The 5,930-nt window shown below is 38.6% G+C and overlaps 2 pseudogenes; both read left to right on the plus strand.

Moving 5' to 3' along the window:
- The first annotated feature begins 1,200 nt into the window (after positions 1-1,200).
- Positions 1,201-2,263, plus strand: LOC109557865 (developmental pluripotency-associated protein 4 pseudogene; annotated as a pseudogene).
- A 517-nt stretch (positions 2,264-2,780) lies between these two features.
- On the plus strand, positions 2,781-4,008 carry LOC109557866 (poly(A) polymerase alpha pseudogene; annotated as a pseudogene).
- The last annotated feature ends 1,922 nt before the right edge of the window (positions 4,009-5,930 follow it).

Raw genomic sequence — 5,930 nt, forward strand, 5'->3', positions numbered from 1 at the left:
GCCCTGAAGCTGGGGTCCAACCTGGGCCTTCTTCTACCAGGCCTGTTCCATGTGGTTCTGCTTCAGCTTAAACATGATGACATTTATCACTGAAGGACCCTGTTGCTTTAATGTCATATTATTTTTATTGTGCTTTATTGTACTTGTTTTTCCAAACAAGAAGTTAACAGATAACAATGACTGTTGAGAACGTTAAAAACAAAAATTTTCAGCTCTTTGATATTAGATTCCTGCTAAATTTACTCCATCTTATAACTTATGTGACTTTGTATCAACTTATATTTGTCACTCTACTTAAATGGTATCATTGAGCTTGCAGCTTAAATCTGAGTACTTCCATTGTGGGATAAATCACTGGATAATAATTAATAATTTTCTATTAACAATCTACTAGGTGTTTCAAAGATATTTTCCAGGGATTATTATATAGTAATCTGCTAGTTATATCACAGCAATTCTTGTTATAAAAATTTTCTCAGTACAAATATTAACATTTATTAATATATGGATATATTAAGATACTACAAATACCAAGATAAAACACTAAGCACATTATTTTCCCCTAGATGTCAGATACATTTTAAAATTAGATTACAAAACAGAAAATGAAAACAAGGAAGAAAAAGGATAATTATTTGGATATTTGAATATATTTTGTAGAAAATATAAGAAATGCCCAGAGAGACAGGAAAGGAAATTCATAGGTCCTTCATTTAATGTAGTGTGGTGGCTTTAAATCATGGATGGGCATCCTCTACTCCTGTGACAGTCATAATGAAAAAAAATAAGGAAGGAAGGAAGGCAAAATAAAAATAAATAAATTTAAATTAAAAAGCACAATAAAAAAAGGACAGTGAATTATGCATTTTAAAACATATATAAAAGTATTTTATTTCATTCCAAAAAGAAAGAAAGGAAGGAAGGGATGAAACTCTTATGAAACCATCACACTTTACTATATATCAGAAACTAACAAAATATTATTTTAAAAAATAGAAAAGAAAATTATTCACCTGTGAAAAGTAATTTTCACTTTCTAAGGATGATATAGATAGGAAGTTTTTGAGAAACTTATTACATTTAAATTTTTCCAAATAGTGAAAAAAAGTCACTAGATTCTTGTTCTTTTATTCTACCTCAAAATAGTCTGCTTTGTCTCTATTATAAGCTCTTTGTAGATGAAAAAAAATAGAAGCATGAGGATGCATGAAAGCCTGGCAGAAGGCAGCACAGATTTCAGTAAATACAACAAAAAGGAAACACACACCAACGCAGGACTACATACTTAAAAGTGAGATCTTCCTTTAAAATGCATAACTCAGAAGTAAGGAGAGTCTTCATTTTATCAACCTTGACCTTTCTGAGCATGGAGAGCAGAAACAAGGAGAACAACTCCACAGAGAAATCTGAAGAACCTATGAGTTGCAGACTTACATCAGTAGAAGCTGAAAAGGGACAGGGAACTTCTGGTGAAGCAGAGATAGCAAAAAATTTCAGCACAGGGGACCAGAAGAAAAAGAGACACAAAACTAGCACAGCTTGCGGCCAGGAGACACGCCACAACGTTGTGACGGCGTGAAACCCCCGAAGACACCGACGCGGATCCCCATCCCCCTCTACCTGCTGTCCTGCCGCCTGTCAACCTGGTCCATCAGGACGTCATTCGTGCTTGGTGCCAGCAGCTAAAACTGAGCACCAAAGGCCCGAAACTAGATGGATATAAACGACTCTGTGAATATGCTTACCCTCATCAAAGAAACATTCCTGCCACAGCACAGGAGGCCAGGATCCTGTCACTATCGAAAAGGATAAAGATAGAAAAGGGGGAACTACCGCTGGAATGCTCTGTTGAGAGAACGTCTTCTGAAGGGGCTGCTCCTTCTGCATGGGGCCACCTGCCCTTGAGGGATCTCCTCCGCCTCTCGAGGCAGTTGTATCAACTTCTGCCCCCGACTCAGAAGCTGCGTTTGCCGCCTGGAGCAGAATGACAGCCAGGGCCGTGAAGACGGAGTCAGTACGATCACAAGAGACTTGTGAGGTCCAATGGTGCATGGTCCACGGGAGAAGTCTCCCAGCTGACACAGAAGGCTGGGTTCGCTTACAGTTTCATGCTGGGCAGGCCTGGGTGCCTGGAAAACGAAGGAGGGTGTCTGCATTCTTCCTGATACCGTCTGGTGACTTTCCACCCCTACACCTGGAGGACAATATGCTGTGCCCTGAGTGTGTACACAGGAATAAAGTATTAACAAAAAGCCTGCAGTGAGATCATAATACCAGTAAAAGGGTACAGCTATGATTATAATTAATGATAGAGAAGTGACTACAATCAACTCCACGGTGACTTCAGACAGCTGAACTCTGGGCCGCTCCACTCTCTCCATGCTTCCTGCTTCTGGGGTGCACAGCCTGCTTACAAGGCTGCATGAAAAAGAAAGTCTGTGAACTGATGGGAAACAGAAGCAGAAGTGACTGTCTCTCCAAAGATGCCCAGCCCTAAGGGAGCAGAGGATAAAGGAGATGGGGACATTTTAAAAATACTAAGTCACTGAATGGAATTAATTTGCTTGAAAATGCCTCAAGTAAATCTCTACATTGGACAAAATGGATCTTATAGGCAATAGTTGAAATTTGGTCATGGACACCTTAACCAGATATTCAACCTTATCATCATCACCAGGCATGGTACAAGCAGAAATGTGTTTCCTGACATGATACAATGTATCACTGACAATATTCTTGCCCCAAAGAATCTATTCACAGGGAAGCTATCAGTCCTGATTATGCCTCTTGTCTCAGGGTAATTAGGTGAGCTTACCATCATTTGGGTGTCAGTTACTTAGATGTACCCATCCATATGTAAATATTCACAAGTTATGCACTTAAGATGTCTATAATTTATGTACATGTGAGTTATATATAATTTTTTAAGTATTCCAGATTGAATGATACATTATAGTGCCTCTAGTAAAAAGGCAACTAGAAAATTTTAAACCTAAAACTTTTATTTTAAAATAAAATACTCTAGGCCAGATCAGGAGTGAGGTTGGACCAGGGCTGAGGCAGCCAAGGCCCCTCCTTCCCATATCAGTGGATCCTGCCCAGAGTATGCCTGGCTGCCGTTGCAGGCAAGCGGGGTGGAGTATGACTGGGCAGCGCCGGCGCTGAGACAAAGCTGTTTCCAGTTACAAAGCAGGGATCACAGCAAACACACCCGCCACAGAAGCACTATGGCATTGCTTCTCCCTTCTGCTTAGCAGCCCCCAAGGAGACTAACTGCCTACTTACACAGAAACTAGTGGAGATTTTTGAAGAGAAAGAGGAACTTCAGTGCAGGATTTTAATTTTGGGAAAATTAACCTGGTAAAAGACTGGATACGAGAAATCAGTGAAAGCAATAATCTTCCACAATCTCTAACTGAACATGCTGATGGGAAAATGTTTACCTCTGGATCTTACAGATTAGGTGTACATACAAAAAACTGCCAATATCGATGCATTGTGTGTTGCACCAAGACATGTTGATTGAAGTGACTTTTTCACCTCATTCTGTGATAAATTGAAATTACAGGGAGAAGTAAAAGATTTAAGAGCTGTTGAAGAGGCATTTGTACCAAGTTATCAAACTGTTTGATGGAATAGAGATTGATATTTTCTTTGCAAGATTAGCACTGCAGACTATTCCAGGAAACTTGGGCTTAAAACATGACAGTCTGCTTAAAAATTTAGATATGTATAGGAAGTCTTAATAATTGCAGGGTTTTGATTTTGTTGCAAATCAATGAAATGGTTTTACGAGATGTTTTACATCTACTATCAAACATTGACAACTTCAGGTTAACCCTGAGGGCTATCAAACTGTGGGCCAAATGCCACAACATCTACTCCAATATATTAGGTTTCTTCAGTGGTATCTCCTGGAATATGCTCGTAGCAGGAACTTGCCAGCTTTGTCCAAATGTGATAGCATCAACTCTTGTACATAAATTTTTCTTGGTATTTTCTAAATGATATGTGTTTAGATTATATTAAAATAAAGTTGATTATAGACACTGAAAAAAAATAAAATGCATAACTAACTGACAGCGCTGCAGAACAGTGATACATAAAAATCAGAAAACCTATCAACGAGCTTCTGTTGGACACATGATAGGCATAATTCAATTTGAAATAACGTCTAACAACCGGGGATCACAATGCTGCACGATTGTGATAATGGGTATTGTCTTCATGTGGCAGAAACCACAGCAAGCACTGATACTATGGCCCCGCACTTATGCAGAATATAAACAGCAACTCCAAATAATACTTCTCTTTATTTAGGAGACAAAAACATAGGACTCAAGAATTTAAAAAATGTATCACATGTGGTTAATTAAATCGTTGTGAATAAGTGAAGCAGTGGTTTTTTAAGACAACCAGAGGTACTGCATACAAGTCCTGCTGCTAACTTTGAAGAACAGATAATAATTATCAGTAGGTTGTTCATCTGTCAAAGGAAAACTGTTCGCCTCTATAAACACTTGACCTCTCAGATATTGTCTAATGGAAGAGAGAATACTGCATGTTTTCAGCAGACCGCTTATAAAAAAATACATCTAAACAAAACATAACTTGAATTCCAAGAATATCATAATAGTATAAACAGTATCTGTAGGACATAATGAATTGCCACAGAGAACCCTCAAAAATACTTCTAGACATTCTTTATGTCTTACTCTGCATCCACCTGTTACTGAATAATGAAGCAAAGATCTCTTTGGCACTTTGAGTTTTTAAAATATTACCTCTACAGCTACATGAAGTAGAATTGCATTAATATATTCAGCAAACCTAAATTGATGCCATCTTCCAAGGTACAATGGAAAGACTGAGTTCAAAAAGTAGCATGCAACACTCACTTAAAAATTGTTGATGATTATATTGGCAGAGACTTTAGAATGTGAGTCAAAGGTACACTTCTGAAAATATAAACTTTAGATTTTATTTACTCAGTATAATTTTAGATGATATGTTAAGTAAAATCAATGATAAAAGCCAAGTGATGTGAGAACCAAACACAATGTGTGTAACACTCTTGACAGTGTCAAAGGAACTAAGACGCTCTGAAGTTTTGCTTATCTATCAGTGATACTACACAAACTGCAGAATCTTGTAATTTTGACACCAACTTCTCCACGATTTTTTTAAAAATCAAAAAAGGAGGAAGGGCACCTTTAATTGAAAATCTCGTGATCAGACCTTCCATGATAGCTAATTTTATTTTAAAATCAATTCCCTTTTTCCTACAATAATTTTAGTAATTTAATCATTAAAAGAACGGTTTACAATACTGAAATGCTATTATGGGAATACCAGTTTTCTGGATAACATGTAATTGGAAAAATTAAGACCCTGATCCTGGGAAAGAATGAAGGCAAAAGAAGGTGGCAGCGGAGGTTGAGATGGTTAATAACCAGTAGCATCCCTGACTCAATGGACATGAATTTGAGCAAACTCTGGGAGATAGCTAAGGACAGGGAAACCTGGCATGCTGCAGTCCATGGGGTCAAAAAGAGTCAGACACGACTTAGTGACTGAACAACAACCAACAAAGCCACTTTAATTATAAACCACTTCTTTCAGTTCAGTTCAGTGCAGTCACTCAGTCGTATCTGACTCTTTGCGACCCCATGAATCGCAGCACGCCAGGCCTCCCTGTCCATCACCAACTCCCGGACTTCACTCAGACTCACGTCCATCGAGTCAGTGATGCCATCTAACCATCTCATCCTCTGTTGTCCCCTTCTCCTCCTGCCCCCAATCTTTCCCAGCATCAGAGTCTTTTCCAATGAGTCAGCTCTTCGCATCAGGTGGCCAAAGGATTGGAGTTTCAGCTTCAACATCAGTCCTTCCAATGAACACCCAGGACTGATCTCCTTTAGAATGGACTG

Source organism: Bos indicus, chromosome 4 (assembly GCF_029378745.1).
Source record: "Bos indicus isolate NIAB-ARS_2022 breed Sahiwal x Tharparkar chromosome 4, NIAB-ARS_B.indTharparkar_mat_pri_1.0, whole genome shotgun sequence".
NCBI lineage: Eukaryota > Metazoa > Chordata > Mammalia > Artiodactyla > Bovidae > Bos > Bos indicus.